Raw genomic sequence first — 25,167 nt, 5'->3', positions numbered from 1 at the left:
CGAGGTTACATATACGACGCAGGCTTCAGCACAACTTCTGAAACCCGCGTCACCCATAAATTCACCTTGCACACCGGGGAATCTAATAAACCCTGTCGGCAATTCATAAACTGCCGTAAGTTGAATAAACTAGCAATGTGCGGAAATACACATTTCTGGAGTCGCCAGTGACCTACGGCAGTTTAGAAACTGCCGCCGCCTAACCCGTCTCCCAAAAATAAACCCGATACGTCAAAACACCTATATCCACAATCCCCCCACATCGCAACTAATAATAAAAGTATTAACCCCTAAACCTCCAACCCCCCACAACGCAATATGTTTAATTAGACTATTAACCCATAATCCGCCATTCACCCACATCACAATCTACCTAATAAAAGTATTAACCCCTAAACCGCCAACCCCCACATTGCAATAAACCAAATTAATCTATTAACTCCTAAACCACCAACCCCCCACATCGCAATAAACCAAATTAATCTATTAACTCCTAAACCGCCAACCCCCCACAACGCAAATAACTAATTGAATTACTAAGCCCCCTAAATTAACCCCAATTACATCAATTAAAAAAATACTAGTTTACAATTAAAATAAAAAAACCTAACATTATTTAAAAAAAAAACTAAGATTAAATTAAATTAATCTAAAATTACATAAAATAAAAAAGTCTAACATTACAGAAAATAATAAACCAAATTATAAAAAATAAAAAAAATTAAACCTAATACCTACAGTATGAAAGTTAAAAAGGCCCCTAAAATAAAAACACCCCCTAATCTAAGATAAACTACCAATAGCCCTTAAAAGGGCCTTTTGTAGGGCATTGCCCTAAGCTAAACAGCTCTTTTACATTTAAAAACTAACCGCAGCACACTGAGGATTGAATGCAAGATACCCGTTTAAATATGGGGTACCTTGCATTCCTATTGGCTGAAAAATTCAAATCAGCCAATAGGATGAGAGCTACTGAAATCCTATTGGCTGATTTAAATTAGTCAATAGGATTTTAGTAGCTCTCATCCTATGGGCTAATTCAAGTCAGCCAATAGGATTTCAGTAGCTCTCATCCTATTGGATGATTTGAATTTTTCATCCAATAGGAATGCAAGGTACCCTATATTTAAGCGGACACCTTGCATTCAATCCTCAGCGTTCAGCGACGATCGTACAAAGAGGATCTCTACGCTGGATGGCTCTGCGGTCCCTGGTCTTGATCCGCGGTCACTTCCACTCTGGCTTGGTCCTGGATAAAGATAGAAGAGGTCGCCGCACTGGAAAAAGATATCGCCGCCTCCAAGAAGACTTCACCGCCTGGAAGAAGACATTCTCCGCCGGACTTCAGGAACGGTGAGTACCTATTTGGGGATTTAATGGGCTTGTAAAAGAGCTGAATGCCATTTTAAGGGCAATGCCCATACAAATGCCCCTTTAGAGGCAATGGGTAGTTAAGGGTTTTTTTAGTGTTAAGTTTTTTTATTTTGGGGGGTTTGGTGGGTGGGGGGGTTTTACTGTTAGGGGGGACTTAGGGCAATGCCCTACAAAAGGGCCTTTTAAGGGCTATTGGTAGTTTAATTTAGATTAGGGGGTGTTTTTATTTTGGGGGGCTTTTTTATTTTCATAGGGATTAGGTTTCATTTTTTTTATTATTGATAATTTGGTTTATTATTTTCTGTAATGTTAGACATATTTTTTGTATTTTTAGATTAATTTAATTTCATCTTAGTTTTTTTTTAAATAAGTTAGATAGTTTATTTTAATTGTAACTTAGTATTTTTTTATTTTATGTAATTAGGGTTAATTTAGGGGGTGTTAGGTTAGGAGGCGTAGTAATTAAATTAGATAATTGTGTTGTGGGGGGTTGGCGGTTTAGGAGTTAATGTTATTTAGGTTTAATGCGTTGTGGGGGAATGCCTGTTTAGGGGTTAATACTTTTATTAGGTACATTGCGATGTGGGTGAATGGCGGATTAGGGGTTAATAGTTTTATTAGGTAGTTTGTGATGTGGGGGGTTGGCAGATTAGGGTTTATTAGTTTTATTAGTTATTGCGGTGGGGGATGGCGGTTGACAGGTAGATAGATATTGCACATGCGTGATTGTTAATACTTTTAGGCAGTTATGGTGCTCACATACTCAGTGCAAGGCTTGCTGCGCCTGCCTATGTGTGGCGAGGTGAAAATGGAGTAAGATTTCTCCATTTTCGCTGTATAAGTCCTTGCGCTATATATGTGATACCGATTTGCGATGCGGTTCTATGTTAGTTTATGGGAGTAAAATTAGCGGACGACGGGTGAAATACACGCGCCACATTTATATGCCGCGCCGTATATGTGATAGCAATACCAGACTAAAACCTGGCTTTGCCGGCTTTTGCGGGAGTGACACTGCACATGTAATCGCGCCCCTGGTGTTTACTGACCTTTTACTTTGTATACATATACATAGGACTCTCTTCTGGAGTCCTGTATAGGGTTGGCACCTTACTTGGAAAAAAATTACTGCCCATGCTCCTAAATTTACATAAACAATTATACAGCATAACGCAGAAACTAAAGGTGCTAGGACTGATCATTTTAAATGATCGTTTGTTTCCAATTAGTATCCAGCACCCTCAGAAGTTTCACTAAGACAGGGGCTTTGTTTTAACCCCTAACGCTGTTAGGATGGCATGGAACATCCTAGCCGTTCTGCTTTACTGAAGCAGCTATGGCTTCCTAACTGGGATCGCGGACTAGCGTTATAGGCACTCCCGCCAGACCCAATCCCATCATTGAAATCACGTGATGATATGTACGATCGGGAGATTTAAATGTTTTACTTATTTGTTTACATCAGTGCTTTGTTCTGATGTAACAAATAAATACCATCAGGAAGGGGTTAATATTTATTCTTAATTTTCTACATTAACGATCGGGAGATTTAAAATTACCAGCCATGTCCGTAAAATATGTGGCAATCCTAGTCCTGTAGGCACACACAGCCTTCAGAAAGGACCCGTTCTTGGCCACTTCCCATTTATACTGCAGGACGGGTCTGTTTTCATATACTCTCCAGACTTCTCCCTATGAACACACATTCTAGAGCAAAACACATTGGGGCCTATCTATCAAGCCCCGTGTTTTTTGGCGAGTCTTCAGACTCGCCAGAAACACAAGTTATGGAGCAGCGGTCACAAAGCCCGCTGCTCCATAACCCTGTCCGCCTGCTCTGAGCAGGCGGACAGGAATCGCCGGAATTCAACCCGATCGAGTACGATCGGGTTGATTGACACCCCCTGCTGGCGGCCCAGGGGGCGGCGTTGCACCAGCAGCTCTTGTGAACTGTCGGTGCAATGCTGAATACAGAGAGCGTATTGCTCTCCGCATTCAGCGATGTATTGCGGACCTGATCCGCACTGTTGGATCAGGTCCGCAAGACATTTGATAATTTGGCCTCATTGAAAATAATACAAACATTCCTGATCTCTTTATTTACTTTACACACAGCAGAAAAGATACCCTCCTATGTCCTCTTCTCACACACTGCAGAACTGTGTACCACAAAAGATACAGATCCCCCAAAATGAGGAAAGGGGTGGTCTCCTTGTTTACCAAATATTTTCTACATTTTGCAGAGGAGCTGATGCATTTGAAAGGGAAGTGTCAGGATAGACACCTTTATCCAAGTTTTCCATCAGGGCGTCTCTGTTTACGCATGAACAGAGTACACAGCAAACCTCACAGGTAGAGTGACCTGCTAATGTGTGCAGAATCAGTTCTAAAGTTAAAATTTATAAGTAAACTTGGGACTATATAGAGGACTGTTTGGATCACCAGACTTCAAGGGAGAAATAAATGTTTTATTTTGTTAGAGAATTTAAAAAAAACCATTTCCCTTCTTTTACTATGTGTTTATATCCAGTCAAATGATACTTTCATGATTTAAAGGGACACTGAACACACATTTTTTCTTTCGTGATTCAGCTAGAGCATGCCATTTTAAGCAACTTTCTAATTTACTCCTATTATCAATTTTTCTTCATTTTCTTGCTATCTTTATTTGAAAAAGAAGGCATCTAAGCTTTTTTTTTTTTTTTTTTTTTTTTTTTTTTGTTCAGAACTCTGGACAGCACTTTTTTATTGGTGGATGAATGTATCCACCAATCAGCAAGGACAACCCAGGTTGTTCACCAAAAATAGGCCGGCATCTAAACTTACATTCTTGCATTTCAAATAAAGATACCAAGAGAATGAAGAAAATGAGATAATAGGAATAAATCTGAATCTATCTCTATCTGAATCACGAAAGAAAAAAATTGGGTTCATTGTCCCTTTAAGTAAATCACGCAATTGTAAGAGGACATTTCAATTTACTTATGTTATCAAATTAATTTTTTGGAATCCTTTGTTTAAAAGCACAGCTTTGTAGGCTTAGGAGTTGCAATGCAATGCACTACTGAGAGCTGGTTGGTCATTGGTGGCTACACACATAAGCCTCTTGGCATTGGCTCACAAGATATTTTAAGCTAGCTCCCAGTAGCACAAAGCTACAAAGTTTAGACATATAAAGCATTATTGCACTATTCTTCTCATTCTCATTTAGTCCCCTGCTAAATTATAGGAGCACACATTTGATTATGAATTTAAGCCATAGTGAAAGAAAGTAATTTGTTTAACAATGAAATGCCCTAACAATATAGACCATTTTATTTTTGAGTTAGAGTGCCCCTTCAGACCTATAGTGCTTGAGTCAGCACATATGGCAGATCCATGACCTCTTTTACAAACATGCTACAGAACACGCACGCTATTGGTGCTGCCATTCTCTCAGAATCTGAAAGGAAAACCTTAATGAACAAGAAGCGAAAGGACATGGTGGTTGCTGAATATAAGACAGTGAGTATATCTTACTAAGTGGCAATTTATCCTTAAAGTATAAAAGCATAAGCTGAAGCAGAAAGAAGGCTTTTAACCCTAAGGACTATGGAGAGTATGATCTGCTGGCTTCACCTGTAATACAAGCTGGGCTGCACCATTAATATTCTTACTAAAAAGCTTTCCTGCTATTACTTATATACAGCCCATCATATGGCTAATCAGATTTGTTTTATTGTTTTGGTGTCATTAGTGTTTATTTCATGACTACACATTCACCGTCACAGCCATCTTTAAACAGTCGTGACAGATTTACTTATTTTTGTTCAACAGTGAATGTGATGTGCTGTGCAGTATTTTCATAGAGCAGTTATATGCTATATAGAGAGGATCTTTTCTTTGGCATTGCTGAGAATGTTGGGGGGTGCTGGGTTTAGTTTGGATACCAAACCCTTGAAAAGATGAATAAAAGGTGCACGGAAAGAGAACAAAACTAACAATGTGCTTGGTAGTGCTCCCAGCTGCAGGAGAGCGCGTGCAGATGAGTCTGTAGCGCGCGACGTTATCTGAAAGAAGCTCATTATCTTCAGCTTGTAGAAGCTTCTATCCACAGCGGATGCAGGCAGGATACAAACTTCTAAAGAAAGGCGCTGGCGAGGACACTTCACATGCGGCCTATAAATAAAGATAACTGGGATACAGACAGAAAAAAAAATCTGGATTAATAAATGCCAGTCTCACAGTGTAGAGTGATTTCTGTTACACCCAGCGGGAGCTGCTTGATTCCAGGCTCAGTAACAGCCTATCTGTGTTCATTGTTATCCAGAGCTGGAAGAGAATGAGGCCAGGCTTCTGTGACCCCCCACAGCAAATGTATAGATTTGCAGTGAATTTAGGAGGGGTAGGCAGGTGCAATAGAAACATTATACACTATTTTTAGGGTTGTCATTCTTGTTAGTTGCATTGTTAGTCATGTAGAAATGTTTTACAAACACTTAGACACAAACTGACAGCAGATCAGATCTATCCAACCAGCATGTCAGACATATCTGCCCACAGATAGCACACGTACACCACAGATTAGACAATCCTGTTTTTTAGATCAAGCACAGTATTATCACAGGTCTCACACATATGTCCCCAGATTAGACACACCTGTCCCCCAAAACAAGCATGTCTGCACCCCTGATCTGACATGTATGCTCCCCACATCAGACATATGTGCTTCCCAGATCAGACAGTCCTGCCCCCCAACCCAAATTTGCCTGCTTCCCGAGCTGAACCAGACATGCCATCCCCGCAAATAAAAAAATCTTAACTTTTAGCCTAAACATGTCTGTTCTGTAGATCAGACAGGCATGTTCCCTATATCAGACATGCCAGGCCCATAAATCCAGAAAAGACATAGACATTTGCCCCACTTACCAGATACATCTTTCTCTCAGCAGGAAACATACTTCTCCCTTCCGATCAGACCCACGTTCTACCCATATCCAATCTACCTGCTTCCCAAATCAGATCCACTTTCTCACCAGATCAGACCCACATTTATATCAAATTGCTCACAAGATTAGACCCACATGCTCCCTCTAGATCAGATCCACTTGCTCCCCAGGGCAGATCTACCTGCTCTCTCCAGATCAGACCCACATATTCCCCAGATAAGATCTACCTGCTCTCTCCAGATAAGACCCACATGCTCCCCAGATCAGATCTATCTTCTCTCTCCAGGCAAGACCCACATGCTCCCCACATCATATCTACCTGCTCTCTCCAGATCAAACCCACCTACTCCATTCAGATCTGACTTACCTGCTCCCTAGATCAGATTTGCCTTCTCTCTTCAGATCAGACTCACCTGATCCCTTCAGATCACATTCACTTATTCACCAGATTAGACCCATCTGCTCCATGTAAATTTGATGTTTGTCTACCCCCAGATTTGACCCTTTCTTTTCCTCTCACATCTGATTCTCAGACCTGTCAGGTCCCCTATGGAGGAATTCATATTCTGTAGAAACAAATTCTGTTTCCCCTCATCAAGTTCAAACCCACTTGTATACATCATTAGTCTGTTACCTGCTTGCTGTAAATCGTCATCATTTATGTTTTTCCTATATTTGGTTCTATCAATCTCAGTGTAGAGCAGTTCCATGGACATTTGCTTACCATACAAGATGTTATATTGGCACGATTCATAGGTTTAGTCACATGTATGTGCAAGGGTCTCAGATTATGTGCCAGTACCAGTGTTTTATTTCAGTACATGCGTTGAATTAATAAGAAATAACATTTGTATTACACTTAGTACTAGTGTAATTATACTAGCATTCTGTTATTTGTGCTTGTGTGGATGATGACATCAGCCCTACTAATATCCCTATGAGCTGCTGATGTTCTAGTGCTAAAACCCGAGGGGAAATGCTAGTGCCAGTAGTTCATCAGACAATAAATTATAACTTGAAATTAGGGCTGCACGATTATTCGCGGATGCGGTTTTAAACCGCGATTAATCGCAGCAGTTTTAAAACCGCGAGAGTACGCAATTTAAAAATAAATCTTTAGATCGTCATGAAAACGGATCACATTGAGTTTGATTACATGTTACAATAATACAATATATTTTATTTATAAATGTTCATTAAGGGTTGCTTGTAGGATGTATTGTGAAGGGAATTGTAAAATATAATATATTCAACATGATGTTACCAAAATATATATAAATAATATCTACTATGTACTGCTCTATCTCTATCATCTATCTAGTAGATAGATTATAGAGGATGAATGATGTAACGGCCTCTATTTAACAAAGTCTGCCGGACCTGATCCGACAGTGCGGATCAGGTCCGCCAGACCTCACTGAATGCGGAGAGCAATACGCTCTCCGTATTCAGCATTGCAGCAGCAGCAGCTCACAAGAGCTGCTGGTGCAACGCCGCCCCCTGCAGACTCGTGGTCAATGGCCCACCAGCAGGGAGGTGTCAATCAACCCGATCGTACTCAATCGGGTTGATTTCCGGCGATGTCAGGCGGACAGGTTATGGAGCAGCGGTCTTTGTGACCGCTGCTTCATAACTGCTGTTTCTGGCGAGTCTGAAGGCTCGCTAGAAACACGTGCCCAGAACCTCACTACGGAGCTTGTTAAATGGGCGCCATAGAGTTACTTACTAGTCAAGTGTAGATTCCCAGAAGATAGATCATTAATCATCAGTAGTAGTAGACAGTGGTGCAGTGCAGGGCCGGACTGGGACCAGAAATAGGCCCGGGCATTTTAAAGCAAAGCAGCCCACTCCTCCCCCATTTTTTTATTAAACCGCCCACATACACACTCTCATATGCACGCACCCCCAGACATACATAAGCTCCTAAGTACGCACACTTCACATACACACACTTGTATGTACGCACACCACACACTATGCACGCGCACTGTACACTACACATATACAGTATATGCATGCACGCCATACATATACACAAGCATATGCATGCACACCACTCATACACACACTCAGAAGCACGCACACCACACATACACCCACATACACACACTCGCATGCATTCACACCACACACTATGCACGCGCACTGTACACTACACATATACAGTATATGCATGCACACCATACATATACACAAGCATATGCATGCACACCACTCATACACACACTCAGAAGCACGCACACCACACATACACCCACATACACACACTCGCATGCATTCACACCACACACTATGCACGCGCACTGTACACTACACATATACAGTATATGCATGCACACCATACATATACACAAGCATATGCATGCACACCACTCATACACACACTCACATGCACTCACACCACACATACACCCACATACACACACTCGCATGCATTCACACCACACATACACCCACATACACACACTCACATGCACTCACACCACACATACACCCACATACACACACTCACATGCACTCACACCACACATACACCCACATACACACACTCACATGCACTCACACCACACACTCTTATATGCACACAAAACACACAGTTACATGTATGAGAACATTTTTACAAGTCACATCAAATATACCTAAACAGAGGACCTAGAGGTCATTTGAAACATGCTTGTAAGTAGTATATTTTTTGTTACTCATAATGCTCGGTCTTTTAGATAGATATCTATTATGCTATGATGCTCAAACTATCCAATGTTCTATTGTTAGATTTGCTCTATTCCATTGATAGCCTTGCAATGCACTACTGAGGGGGAGAGAGATAGCCAGAGAGAGGGAGAGCGGCAGGGGGAGAGAGAGGGGGGACAGAAAGAGCCGAGAGGAGAGAGAGGTAGAGGGGAGAGAGACATGGAGGAGACTTTGCACCCAGGTTTGGTAACCATCCCTACCCCTGGGCCTTTAGAAAACTCACTCATTACTGGCTAGTAGCTGTCCTTAAGAGAATTAAGCACATTTGATAATAGAAGTAAATTGGAGAGTTATTTAAAATGTTATGTTCTATCCAAATCATGAAAGAAACAATTGGGGGTTTCTATCCCTTTAACCTCACCCTTCTGGGCCCCCAGCAGAGCAGCGTTCAGCTTTCTGAAACAACATTGGTCCTAGCTAGATCCATAATTACCACTCTCCCTAATCACAGGAGCCCTAATGTCAATACAAAAACATTGATATTTCAAAATGTTTATGTTATAATATTAAAGCTACAAAAGTAGCAGATACTTATAAAGAAAGTACAGTACAACATTTTATGTTTCTAGTTTGTTTTTTAATAACATGGAACTATTGGGTGTACAACATTTTTATCAGGTGCCAAAGCCTTATTTATGTATTATATCCCATTTATTATATTATTCTACGCAGGAGATGTGTGAGTTTTTTTTATACCCTGATTAAGGGCATTTTCTAAATTTGTACTTAATGGCAAGATGAGACAACTGCAGTTCAGTTTTAAAAATAAATAAAATGTGAGTTTATTCATTTTGAACTTTCTGTTTTGTAAGCATATTTAGGAATAGCATTTCTAATATTAACAGTTTTTGTATTTTTTGCTATGTAAAAAGGTGTCTCATTCTTGGTGAGTCAGCCAGAAAACGGGGTTACAAGGTAGTGTTTAGTTATTCTGCTGAGAAAACTTCCCAGTGTGTATCATGCCTTGAGGGAACAGGGACACCATTGCGCCCTGGTCTGGTAACCACCGCTTCCCGGGCATCCAAGAGACTTACACATTTTACTAGTTGATTGGTAGCACTAGCTTCCATCTAGTCCCTCTGGCCAGCGCCTATTTACCTCTTCTTCTCTGAGGTCCAGGCAGCAGCGCAGCAGTACAGGTCATGGTGCGGTTGGGGCCCGCTCTGCAGACTCTTCCCTGCCTCTGAGCTGTTTGCTCCGCCTCTGGTCACCATGTCAGTCTCATCCCAGGAGGTCTTAACTTTGCCTCACAGGGCCGCCCAGCAGAGCAGAGTGCAGACCGCGTTCTGCCTGCAAGGTCCTTACTCATCCTGGCTCCTCTCTCTCAGTGAGGAGGCTGAGAAGGGACCGCTCAATCAAGCAGAGGGAACAGGAAGTTTGACAGTGTCACACACACTGTGGACGTTCCGTGCTTGGTAACCAGCCTCAGCGATCATGCTCTCTTCGCCCCAGGCTCCTACACTTCCTTGCTGTACAAAAGTCCAATGCGCTCTTCTGAATCAGTCTCTCCGGTCTCCTGACTATAGTGAACCTGCGCAAGGCTGAGCGGAGGGAGTGCTCCCCCCCAAAAAACAAACAAACAGCCGCACTGGCACTAAACAATAACATCATGAATGTCACAATAATAATGGGGCAAACAAAGACAGTGCTACATTGAAAGGCACTCACAGGTATGTGCGGTAATAGTGGCCGGGGCTAAGGTAACTGGGGGCCCACCGGGCATTTGCTCGGTATGCCCTATGGTCAGTTCGGGCCTGGTGCGGTGCACAACAAGTTTTTTTTATTTTTATATTGTTCCTCTACTGTTATGCTCCAAGGGTGTATTGGCTATTGAGAAACATGTACACTAAGATTCTCTAGTGTTAAATAAACGTTTCTACTATGTAACCACAGCACAGGTAGCTAATTGTATTTGAACTATTTTGTGGTTTGTATTTTTATGCTCCAAGAGTGTATTGGACATTGAGAAACATGTACAGTAAGATTCTGTAGTGTTAAATAAACGGTTTATTGAAAAATTAAGGTGTTATAGTAATTTTTAATAAAATCACGATTAAATCGCAATCGCGTTTTTAAAAAAAATAAAAAAATAAATTGCGATTTATCCCTACCCCATATCGCCCAGCCCTACTTGAAATTAATCTAAATGGAGGTTGAATGTATAAACAGGAATATTGTATTTATATTTGTTCTTATGCTGTCAAACATCAGTAATAGTTTTCTTAATTTCAAAATATTTTTTAGTAGATTGTGATAACTTTTCATTGACCAACCTAGTTGTGAGTCAAGATTTTGTATTTTGTAAGCTTTGGACTTCATCTATCATTGTCAAGACAGACAAGATTCCCAACCAGAGAACCTGTTGATCGGTGATTGCAGTGAGCAGGCAGCATTTTGCTGCTTGCATTTATCATTGTATGAGTATACACTTGTGCAACGTCACCTACCTGCATGAGAGCAGGGGCTGTCAATCATGCAGATCAGATCTGTCGATGGAAAGGGTAAAAAATAGCAGTCATAAGACCGCTGCGTCTTAAAGGAACATGAAACCACAAATTCTTATTTCATGATTCATGTAGAGCATGCAGTTTTCCAATTTACTTCTAATATGACATTTTCTTCATTCTCTTGGTATCCTTTGATGAGAAGCAGGGAAGTAAGCTCCATAGCCTACACATGTCTGCAGCACTATTTCTGCCATTTAGTGCTCCCCACATGTGTACTCTACCTACCTAGGTACAGTATCTCTTAAAAACAAAGAATACCATGAGAAAAAAGCAAATTTAATAATAAAAGTAAATTGGAAACTTTTAGAGGTCGATTTATCAATCTGCGATGGACAGGGGCGCACATACGCATCCCCTTCTGCCGCAGGATTCAGGATTGCACATGAGTGCTATTTTGCGCTAACGTGAAATCCCGCCCCTGCCAGCGCACAGCCAATCACACGCGGGCAGGAGCTGTCAATCTCCCCGGTTGGAGGAGACCGGAAGATTGAAATCCGCAACCTTAGAGGTGGCGAAATGTTAGGAAAGCAGCGGTCTGATGCCTGCTGCTTGTTAAATACGGCGTGCAGGTTCTATTGTGAGAACCTGCAGTCGTAGGGGGTTGAAAGACTTGCAAAGCCTTTGATAAATCGACCCCTTATTATATTGTATGCTCTGTCTGAATCACAAAATAAACTTTTTATGTTTCATGTCCCCTTAGCTATTGGTTGCAGCCTTGTTCATGCAAGGGCTCCGAATCTGTCTCTGCAGATTGATGAACTGAGCCATTTATATTGATCCAGTTACCTAGAGACTGTGTTTTATTCATGCACAGGGTATACATAAGCCTTTTCTAAACAGAACACGTTTATCTACATCTGGAATACAAATTCTTGACTTGGTCCAATACAGCAACAATCCGTTTTCCTTCATTTTAAAGTAAATTTAATTTGAAGTCAATCTCATTTTGGCTGTTTAAAGATGGGTTTTATAGTTATCTGAAAACAATAATGCCGTAATAAAATGCTCAATTTATGTCCCTTTAAATATGTGACTTGGTCCATTTTGTATCCATTATATGTATCTGTTTTTGTTCACCTGTTAAGAGAATGGTTCCTGCCGCTATCCTGCGCTCCTTTCTGAAAGACCAGCGCAGGAGTAAGCTGTAACTGTTATATTTTCAGTAACATTTTTTTTTAAAGAACATTCAGTAGTGCAGCAGAGAGGAGGAAAGCTGCAGAAAGGAGAAAGGTATCCAAGCATCTTAATTCTTAACAGCTCACATCAAATTGAATCACAGGTCTGCCAGGGTATTCCCGAGGGTTTCATCTTGTTGCAATGAAGACTGGGATTTGTGAACACTCTTAATATCACCTGTCTGCTCCGGTGGGAAAGAAACAGAGCAGAGAAACTGAGGAAAAGAAAAAAGGAGATATCTGCTAGGGAGGAAGGGGGAGAGACAAATGATTTGTCAGCTTTACCCTGATAGAACTAGGCAGGGAAATTAGAGGGAAGTTACAATTTTAATACAATTAAGTTTTTCCTTTTTAAAACAGATAGATATAAAATATAATTATATAAGATTTTTTTCAAATAAATTATCTCTGTTTGTGTGTGTGCATGGGATTCTGTGTGTATGTGTCTGTGTGCTTACGTGTGTGTATGTGGTACTTGATCTTGTGTGTGTGCATGGGCTTCTGTGTGTATGTGTCTGTGTGCTTACGTGTGTGTATGTGGTACTTGATCTTGTGTGTGTGCATGGGCTTCTGTGTGTATGTGTCTGTGTGCTTACATGTGTGTATGTGGTACTTGATCTTGTGTGTGTGCATGGGATTCTGTGTGTATGTGTCTGTGTGCTTAAGTGTGTGTATGTGGTACTTGATCTTGTGTGTGTGCATGGGATTCTGTGTGTATGTGTCTGTGTGCTTACGTGTGTGTATGTGGTACTTGATCTTGTGTGTGTGCATGGGATTCTGTGTGTATGTGTCTGTGTGCTTACGTGTGTGTATGTGGTACTTGATCTTGTGTGTGTGCATGGGATTCTGTGTGTATGTGTCTGTGTGCTTACGTGTGTGTATGTGGTACTTGATCTTGTGTGTGTGCATGGGATTCTGTGTGTATGTGTCTGTGTGCTTACGTGTGTGTATGTGGTACTTGATCTTGTGTGTGTGCATGGGATTCTGTGTGTATGTGTCTATGTGCTTAAGTGTGTGTATGTGGTACTTGATCTTGTGTGTGTGCATGGGATTCTGTGTGTATGTGTCTGTGTGCTTACGTGTGTATGTGGTACTTGATCTTGTGTGTGTGCATGGGATTCTGTGTGTATGTATGTGTGTGCTTATGTGTGTGTATGTGGTACTTGATCTTGTGTGTGTGTGCATGGGATTCTGTGTGTATGTGTCTGTGTGCTTACGTGTGTGTATGTGGTACTTGATCTTGTGTGTGTGTGCATGGGATTCTGTGTGTATGTGTCTGTGTGCTTACATGTGTGTATGTGGTACTTGATCTTGTGTGTGTGTGCATGGGATTCTGTGTGTATGTGTCTGTGTGCTTACATGTGTGTATGTGGTAGTTGATCTTGTGTGTGTGCATGGGATTCTGTGTGTATGTGTCTGTGTGCTTACGTGTGTGTATGTGGTACTTGATCTTGTGTGTGTGCATGGGATTCTGTGTGTATGTGTCTGTGTGCTTACATGTGTGTATGTGGTACTTGATCTTGTGTGTGTGCATGGGATTCTGTGTGTATGTGCCTATGTGCTTAAGTGTGTGTATGTGGTACTTGATCTTGTGTGTGTGCATGGGATTCTGTGTGTATGTGTCTGTGTGCTTACGTGTGTGTATGTGGTACTTGATCTTGTGTGTGTGCATGGGATTCTGTGTGTATGTATGTGTGTGCTTATGTGTGTGTATGTGGTACTTGATCTTGTGTGTGTGTGCATGGGATTCTGTGTGTATGTGTCTGTGTGCTTACGTGTGTGTATGTGGTACTTGATCTTGTGTGTGTGTGTGCATGGGATTCTGTGTGTATGTGTCTGTGTGCTTACATGTGTGTATGTGGTAGTTGATCTTGTGTGTGTGTGCATGGGATTCTGTGTGTATGTGTCTGTGTGCTTACATGTGTGTATGTGGTAGTTGATCTTGTGTGTGTGCATGGGATTCTGTGTGTATGTGTCTGTGTGCTTACGTGTGTGTATGTGGTACTTGATCTTGTGTGTGTGCATGGGATTCTGTGTGTATGTGTCTGTGTGCTTATGTGTGTGTATGTGGTACTTGATCTTGTGTGTGTGTGTGCGTGCATGGGATTCTGTGTGTATGTGTCTGTGTGCGTACGTGTGTGTATGTGGTACTTGATCTTGTGTGTGTGTGCATGGGATTCTGTGTGTATGTGTGTGTGTGCATGGGATTCTGTGTGTATGTGTCTGTGTGCTTACGTGTGTGTATGTGGTACTTGATCTTGTGTGTGTGCATGGGATTCTGTGTGTATGTGTCTGTGTGCTTACATGTGTGTATGTGGTACTTGATCTTGTGTGTGTGCATGGGATTCTGTGTGTATGTATGTGTGTGCTTATGTTTGTGTACATGTGTGAGTATGTACAGTATGTGTGTTTGTGCTTGTTCATGTGTTACTGTGTGTGCATATGTATGTGTGCATACTTGTTCTTGTGTGTGTGTGCATAGTATTCTGTGTTTATATGTGTGTGTGCATGTGTGTGTTTCTGCATACTTGTTCTTATGTGTGTGTCCATGAGATTCTGTGTGTATGTGCCTGTGTGCATGTGTGTGTATGCATGTGTGTTTGTACGTACTTGTTCTTGTGTGTACTTGTTCTTGTGTGTTTGTTTTTGTGTGTACTTGTTCTTGTGTGAGTGCGGTGTGTGTACTTGTTCTTGTGTGAGTGCGCATGTGTGTTCGTGTATACTTGTTCTTGTGTGTGTCTGTGCTTGAGTGTGTGCATGTGTGTGAATATATGTGTGTTTGTGCGTACTTGTGTGTGTGTGCAAGGGATTGTGGGTGTACGTATATGTGTGTGTGTACTTGTTCTTGTGTGTGTATGTATGGGATTCTAGGTGTACATATGTGTGTGCTTATGTATGTGTGTGTGTTTTTGCATGTGTGTTTGTGTGTACTTGTTCTTGTGTGTGTGTCCATGAGATTCTGTGTGTACTTGTGTGTGTGTATGTATGTGTGTTTGAGCGTACTTGTTCTTGTGTGTGTACATGGGATTCTGTGTATGTGTGCATGTGTGTGTATGTGTGTTTGTACGTACTTGTTCTTGTGTGTGTGTATGGGATTCTAGGTGAACGTATTTGTGTGCTTAAATGTGTGTGTGCATGTGTGTGTATGTATGTGTGTTTGTGCTTGTTCATGTGTGTGTATGGGATTCGGTATTTATGTATGTATATGTGTGTTTGTGCATACTTGTTCTTGTGTGTGTATGTATAAATGTATGTATGCTTATGCGTACTTGTTCTTGTGTGTGTGTGTATAAAGGATTCTGTACGTATGTGCGCATGTGTGTACTTATTCTTGTGTGTGTGTGTGTGTGTGTGTATGTATGGGATTCTGTACGTATGTGTGCATGTGTGTGTACTTGTTCTTGTGTGTATATAAATGTGTGCATGTAATTGTTATCAGATTGACTTCAACAGAAAAGCATTATATTTTGCACAATATGGATAGTTTAGTTATGCACATACACTACTGGAATTGTTGCTGTATGGCTGAGTGCTCTCTTTCTCATACACCCACCTTCCCCTGTGCCATAGCCTAAAGTCTTATGAAGGGCACATAAAATAGCTTTAAATGCATGTCCCCTGTGGGTTGCTTCACTGTATTCCTGTCAAGTGGGTTTATCAGTCATGGGCAGGGATATGCATGGACCAAGGCTGTGGCGGACATTTTCCAAAATTCAGACATTAGTGAAGTACACCAAGGTACATTTCAAATTAAAAACATCAAAAAACACTTTCTTTACAGTGGATACATGGTGGAATAGCCATCCAGCAGAAGTGGTAGAGACAGTGAAGTAGTTTAAATATGAATGAGATAGGCATAAGGTTATGCTAGATATAAGATAAGGCCAGGAACTAATGAAAGTATTTAGAAAATTGGGCAGACTAGATAGGCCGAATGGTTCCTATCTGCTATCATATTCTATGTTTCTATAAGTCAGGAGAGCGACACTTTGCTGTCAAATGGGCTGCTTTAGTTTAAAGTTTAAAATAACATTTATATAAAGACTGCTTGTGGTATTATTTTTTTTTTAATTATTTTTTTAATTATATTGAGATTCTGCAACTCCTGACCAAATCCACCCACCTTGATGTTAATTGCATGATCATCATGGTTGGTTACTTACTTGGTTACGTAAGGTTTGTCATAGTAGGCAGCGGTCTTCTACGCACAGACACCAGCACTACGCTGCCGCACAGATCAAGGATGGGTCACGACTCACGGTTAGTTGACTGCAGGCAGCTTGCTTCTTCCCTCACTTTCCCGCTACTAAGCATGGCACCACTTGGGTCAAGAAGGAGCATTCATCTGTCCTACTCCTACCTCCCCTCCACAAAATGGGTGGCGGACACACCAAGGGCCAGTCACCGACACCAGTGTCCGTGTACAGACACCTTGCATATCCCTGGTCATGTGTTTGTTTATTTCAGAGGAGAGGAACATAAAATTAAATATATATATATATATATATATATATATATATATATATATATATATATATGTGTATATATCAGTACAGTAATAAATGGACATGAAAAACTACCCATGTGTGAGAGGGGCCATAAACAGCTTAAAAGTGGTTTGAGATACAGCAAGAGGGCAGAAGCTAGACAGGTGTTGCTGTGACTGGGCAACAGTGGGGTGGATTTATTGAAGAAGATTTGCATTAGGCATATGGGCAGATATGAGACTATTAGCATACTACTACATGGTCTCATACATTCTACATAGCTTACTGTCCTGATTTCCCTGTTTCAGACCCTCTTTTTAGCCTCCTGTCCTGTATAACTGTCTCAAGAGTATTTCTCACAATGTAAATATGTCCCCTGAGGTGTGGGCTTGATATGGATATCCAACTGTGGGAATCAGACATTAGCTCTTATTTCAGTCTTATGTATTTATTTGTTTGCATTTTATGAGTATCTTGCACAGCAGAATAATACAATAATTGACATTTTTGTGCATTGTGTGTGAAAAACTAGCATTGGGGTGGAGCAGAGTGGGAGGGGCTATGGAAATCATAAGTGGGTGTGGTTAATACTCCCATAAGCCACTTACTTGTACAAAGTAGTACTGTTAGTTTGCAGAATAGATGCTGATGCTATAGGACATTGATCAAAACCTGCTTGTTTATATTTAGTAGGTAGAAAGGGACAAATCAGTGAATGTGTAAGACAGGCACTGACCATAGGGAGGTAAGGAGCTATCGTTTGAAACAATGTTCTTAAAGGGTGGGATCCATTTTTGTTTTGTAGTTAACAGGAACAGTTTCTTTAGGCTGGGATTAGGGGCATCCATCACTGCAGAGAGCAAGCTTGTAGAAGTTTTATTCACATTGTGATTAACTGCTTTCATCAAGCTTGGCATGGTACGATAAAATATGAGATACCACGTTCTTTGACTTAAAACTTAATTAAAACTATATATCAAAAATGCAACACCCCAGGCTTAATAAAACCTGATAAAATTATCCTAATACACTTCAATTTCAATGTACGGTTCCCTGATGGAAGTCTGCGTGAAAATCCATGTCCATAACCGAATTAAAGGTGCCTCTTCTGTAATATTAATCAGGCAGCCCCCTCCTGTAGCGAAGCATTGGCACTGCAGAGAGGCGGATGCAGAGTGGCGTGGGTGTTGTAGCTCGTTCTATCATTAACCCCTTTTGTGATGGGTGTAGATCTTCTGTTATTTGTTATTACACATATTTCTAGGATCACGTAATTGTGATAAATTCTGACAAACTGGTAACGCATATTTTATAAGACGATCAGTATGTCTAATTGCATGTGCTGTGTGTCACGTGTTAATTATATCTCTAGAATCACAGATCCTCTGAAGTATTCAGTATTCCTGCATGCTTTTGAACCAAGAGCAGTCACAGATGCATGGATATAATTGTATCTTATGTTTGAAAATGTTACAAAAATATCATACGGTTGTTTCTGCTGTTTTAATGGAGAGGCAAGTGGTGAGAAAGGGGGAGCATGAAAACCTAGAAACTGTAGATAAGGACAAAAAGGTCCATTGAGTGAGATTAACCTTATTCATATTCCCGCTATTCTCGAATTCCTTTAAATTCATTTTCATTACCAACTCTTTTGGAAGTCTATTCCATAATCCAGTTAGCCCTTCTGTAAAGAAGTACACTGCAGAACTGCAAGTCACGCTAACCTGACGCGCGTTAAATGCGTTTATGCTCAAGTGAACGCGTTTAACTCATAAGGGTCGAATTATCAAGTGGTGGACGGACGCGATTCGCAATATTGAATCATGTCCGCCCAACATCTCATATGCTGTCGGCATGTAACATTGCACAAGCATTTCTGGTGAAATGCTTGTGCAATGCTGCCCCCTGCACATTCGCTATCAGGGGGTGTCAATCATCCCAATCGTTTCTGATTGGGATGATTGCAGTCCGCCACCTAATAGGTGGAGATTGAGTTAAGGAGCAGCGGTCTTATGACCGCTGCTTCTTATATTTCTTAACTTATGTTTCCGGAGAGCCTGAAACAATGGGCGGAGTAAGCAGTATCGGCTGCTTGATAAATCTCCTCCTTAATACGCACGCTATTTCCATCATGCACAAAAAGCTGGAAAAACACGATATACAGTAACTCTTGCGCTACAGTTAGCATGCCACTCGTAATCTAGCCTAAGAAGCAGCAGACATTTTTGGAAGAAAGCTGTGAGTGAAGGGGCTGATCGTGAAGACAAATGAAAGGAGGAAGTAATAGGTAAGATGGGTAAGATTGGGGAACGTAGGGCAAATACACAGAGAAGAAAAACTGAGAGGTTCTAGAGAAGTGGATGGCAGAGAAGTGAATCAGATACTGAGTAGCAGAAAGGATTTTATATTGTGTTGCTCAGAGTCATGGGAGAGTTTAAGTGCAATTAAGGCTCATTGACACTTACTTTGATTTTCTAGGGCTCCAGGGACTCTGAGTTGCAAAATAATGCTCAAGTGTCAATGAGCCTTAATTGCACGTTAATTCCCGTGTGCTCAGAGCCACATCGTCAGAGTGCCCAAATTCTCTCTGTCACAGGAGTCCTCTAACTGCTGGATCCTGATTTTTGTTTTCTGTTTGCAGAGACCGTGTAACTCATGACCCCCTGTGTCTGAATCCGCCTCTAATTAAATGTTGTACATCTTGTTCACTTAATCAGAGCCTCAGTCTAATATATGGTTGGATTTTACAAACATGGAAGCCTGTAATTTGATGGCAGGGAGGACGCATTTTGTCCATCCAGTATTCTTTCAGTTAATATTTTTTTATACCTGTTTTAAAATACCAGAGTTTGTTTGTCACTCAGTTGTATTTTCTTGCATATTGTACTGCAGATATCTGTCTTCTACAAAAGTAAATAGGGATTGATGCATTTCTGCAATGCCTGTGATTTTATATAAGATAATATACAAATAATATTTAGTATGTACATGAGCAGATTGGAGGTTGTTTTAATTGCTATATTTTATTTTGCTTTCAGTTCATTGCTCATCCTTCTATAAACGTAGGTTTTGGGAAATAAAAGGGTTGGTAAAGGTTTATATACTTGTTATAGGATGTAAACCAACTGTACCATTTATAAAAATTACTTAAAGGGATAGAAAGGTCAACATTGAAATGTGCATGAATGCATTTAATTTTTTAATAAAAGCATGTTTGCACTATACTTCCATTTGCAAAAATGGTTCTAGTAAAATGTATTACTGTTTCATTGGCATACACACAGATGCTACATGTTACTAGAGGATCAGAAATCAAACACCATGGGGCTGACTTAACAAGGCCCGAATGGCCCTGAATATAACTGTTTCCGCACGAGCCTTCAGGAAACAGGAGTTAAGACCGCTGCTCCTTAACTCGTCCGCCAGCTCTGAGGCGGCAGACAGCAATCCGCCCAATCGCATACGTTTGATTGACACCCCATGCTAGAGGCTGATTGGTCGCAAATCTGCAGGGGGCAGCATTGCACAAGCATTTCACCAGAACTGCTTGTGCAATGTTAAATGCTGACAGCGTATGCTGTTGGCATTTAGCAATGCAGGGCGGACATGAGTTGCTATAGTGAATACTTATGTCCAATCCATTCCTTGGCACCATTACAACGTATCTTTTCTATGGTGGATGCTGTAGACTTTATAAACCCATTAACCTAAACATTATTTATTTGGAGGTCTTTAAAGAGATATTAAACACTGTATATTTTTTTTAAGTATTGAAAAAATAATTTAAAGCTTAGCTTTAGGGCCAGATTAGGAGTAGATCCGTAGTTTAAGATTTGGTTTGAGTGTTAAAAAAAAAAAAAATTGCGCTCGTATTACGAGTCAAAATTAAAAAGTTTGTGCTCTCACATTCGCAAAGACGCGGTAACAAATAGACTTTGAGAAGGCGCAAATGCAAAATCACATTCCCCCAAAGACTTCAATATAGTTGAAAAAGTCGAGAAAAACACCCACAAGTCACACAAACACAATTGCGATTATTTAAAAGCACAACATAAGAAGATAATATTGCATATTTCATAATCCAAAGTTCTACACATAGCAGAATATGTTTCTTTATTCTTAAATAGATGATTAACTACATATCTGATGGATTTTTGCATAAATATCTAAATATATATCCATTAACCCACAACACAATAAACCTAATAAAACTATTAACCCCTAATCTGCCAAACCCCAACAACGCAAATAACTAATTTAATTACTAAGCCCCCTAACCTAACACCCACTAAATTAACCCCAAATTACATAAAATAATAAAATACTAAATTATAATTAAAAAAAAATCCTAACAGTACTTAGAAAAATAAACCTAACATTAAATTAAAATGAATCAATCTAAAATTACCAAAAATAAAAAGTTTAACATTACCCAGAAAATAATCAAATTATCCAAAATAAAAAAGACCTAATCCCTATGAAAATAAAAAGCCCCCCAAAATAAAAAACACCCCCTAATCTAATGCTATACTACCAATAGCCCTTAAAAAGGGCCTTTTGTGGGGCATTGCCCTAAGTTAAACAGCTCTTTTTCATTTAAAAAAAAAAATCTAACTCCCCCCCTAACAGTAAAACCAACCAAACCCCCAAAATAAATAAACATAACACTAAAAATCCTTAACTACCCATTGCCCCTAAAGGGGCATTTGTATGGGCATTGCTCTTAAAAGGGCATTCAGCTCTTTTAAGAGTGCCCATTAAAACCCTAATCTAAAAACCCCCAAAATAAAAAAATCTTAAATCTAACCCCCAAATAGGTACTCACCGTTCCTGAGGCCCAGCGTAGAAGGTCCTGTTTCACGCGGTGAAGTCTTCTTCCAAGCGTGGACCACTTCCTTCTTCATCCAGGACCAATCTGGCGCAGAGCGGAGATGAGTTCGGAGCAGGACCCTGGACCGCAGAGCCATGGATCGTGGAGGATACTCTTCGTACGATCGCTGCCGTACACTAAATAGTAAATTCAAGGTACACGTTTAAATATGGTGTCCCTTGCATTCCGATTGGCTTATTTGATTCTTCAAATTCAAATCAGCCAATAGGATGAGAGCTACTGAAATCCTATTGACTGATTTGAACAGCCAATAGGATGAGAGCTACTGAAATCCTATTGACTGATTTGAACAGCCAATAGGATTTCAGTAGCTCTCATCCTATTGGCTGATTTGAATTTGAAGAATCAAATCGGCCAATAGGAATACATGGGACGCCATATTTAAACACGTACCTTGAATTCACTATTCAGTGTACAGCGGTGATCGTATGAAGAGGATCCTTCACGCTCCGCGGTCACCGGTCCTGCTCATTTCCGCTTCGCGCCGGCTTGTTCCTGAAAGAAGAAGGAAGTGGTCGCCGCTAGGAAAAAGATGTCTGCTTGGAAGAAGACTTCACCGCCTGGAACAGGACCTTCCCGCCAGACTTCAGGAACCAGGGCCGCCATCAGGGGGTGACAGGGGTGACTCCTGTCAGGGGCCCAATGGGCCAGGGGGGCCCCATAAGGCAAGAACAACTAAAATATATATATATATATATATATATTTATAAATATATAAATATATATATTTATTTTTAAATTTTGGCAGCCACCAGTGGGTACTACAGCAGTGCTAATTGAGCATGGGAAATGTTATTACAAGGAGTAAAGTATTAGCATTTTAGAGGATTTTTGAGTGTGCACTAAACCACTATGCACAATGTGAGACAGACTTGTCACTTTGTTTGTGCAGTGTGTGCCTGAATCAGACGGCAGATCACTTTCATTTGCAGAGGAGGTAGGACTTACTTAGTAAATGTATTTTATTTCTTAGTGCAATTTCGGATTGTAACTTCAGTGTGGTAGTAGTTGTATGGTGGGGCCACGGGTCCATAAAAACAATTTTTTTTTAGCAGCAGTGTATTTATGATTATTTGACAATGTTGTAGAAATTCTATATTTAAAGCCATGCAGAAATGTTTCCTCCTCAATACACAAATGGTAGGTGCCCTTTTGGTAGATATGCGTTTTATATATATATATATATATATATATATATATATATATATATATATATATATATATATATATATATATATATAATAATTACATTCCAGTTTACTGCCCCTTTGTGCAAGGACTTTTCAGATGAAAGGAGGCATTTTATCTAAGATTTTTACATCTGCATAAAATGTTATACTCTCAGACTAAGATTGCTCAGTGTTTGAAATGAGACGGGTTAACTTAAAACTGTTCAGTTTACACTACAGCTGACTTAATTTTGAAATACATACTAACAAGCCTAAATCCTGCATTTAACCAGATTTAATGGTATGAGTACCACAGCTTATGCTTCCACCAAGACCATATAGAGTACAGCATTTTCAAAATCCATAAGTACAGCTGACAGACGGGAACATTTGTACACTATGGCCAAGATTATGAGTTTTGTGTTAGAGGCTGTGCGGTGCTAACGAGCAGTTTTCCCTAACCGCTCACTTACCTGCAGCACTGGTATTACGAGTTTTCAGAAACCTGTCATTAAAAGACAAGAAGTGAGCGTTGATCAAAATTTTGCTCATTACCGCATTCCAATACCAGCGCTGCTTAAGTCAGTATTGAGCTGATGTAACGTGCTCGTGCACGATTTCCCCATAGGAATCAACGGGGAGAGCCGGCTGAAAAAAAGTCTAACACCTGCAAAAAAACAGCGTAAAACTCCTTAACGCAGCCCCATTGTTTTCTATGGGGAAATAAAAGTTATGTCTACACCTAACACCCTAACATGAAACCTGAGTCTAAACACCCCTAATCTTACACTTATTAACCCCTAATCTGGCTCCGGACACCACCGCCACCTACATTATACTTATTAACCCCTAATCTGCTGCCCAACATCGCCGACACCTACATTATATTTATTAACTCCTACTCTGCTGCCCCAATGTTGCTGCCACCTACCTACACTTATTAACCCCTAATCTGCCGCCCCCAACATCGCCGCCACTATATTAAAGTTATTAACCCCTAAACCTAAGTCTAACCCTAAACTTAACACCCCCTAACTTAAATATAATTTAAATAAATCAAAATAAATATTCCTATCAGTAACTAAATTATTCCTATTTAAAACTAAATACTTACCTGTAAAATAAACCCTAAGCTAGCTACAATATAACTAATAGTTACATTGTATCTAGCGTAGGGTTTATTTTTATTTTGCAGGCAAGTTTGATTCTTTAATATAAAAGTAATCTCTTAATTTCTGTTGTTTTTTTGTAATGCATGTCACACACTGTTGATTTAGGGGATGCAATGTGCAGAAATGTTACCTCCTGTGAGTGTTTTTGTGGGTGTCTGTGTTTATGTCTTTGTGCTTTTGTTTGTGTCTCTATGAGTGTGTATGTATTTTTTTTGTGGGTCTCTCTGTGAGTGTGGGTGTGTATGTCTTTGTGCATTTTCTGTGGATGCCTCTGAGGGTGTGTATGTTTTTGTGCTTTTTCTATGGGTGTCTCTGTGAGGGTGTGTGTATATCTTTGTGCTTTTTCTATGGGTGTCTCTGTAAGGATGTGTGTATGTATGTCTTTGTGTATTTTCTCTGGATGCCTCTGTGAGGGTGGGTGTATATGTCTCTGTGTTTTCTGTGGATGTCTTTGTGAGGGTGTGTGTTTTCTGTGGGTGTCTCTGTGAGGGTGTGTGTCTGTGCATTTTTTGTGGGTGTCTCTGTGAGAGTGTGTGTATGTCTTTGTTTGTTTTCTGTGGATGTCTCAGTGTGGGTGTGTGTGTGTGTATGTCTTTCTGTGTTTTATGTGGTTATCTCTCTGTATGTGTATGTCTTTGTGTGTTTTCTGTGTGTGTGTGTGTGTGTGTGTGTGTATACTGTATGTCTTTGTGTGTTTTCTGAGGCTGTCTCTG

This window comes from Bombina bombina, chromosome 1 (assembly GCF_027579735.1).
Source record: "Bombina bombina isolate aBomBom1 chromosome 1, aBomBom1.pri, whole genome shotgun sequence".
Lineage (NCBI taxonomy): Eukaryota > Metazoa > Chordata > Amphibia > Anura > Bombinatoridae > Bombina > Bombina bombina.
The sequence above is the reverse complement of the archived record's forward strand: the minus strand, read 5'-3'. Positions refer to the sequence as shown.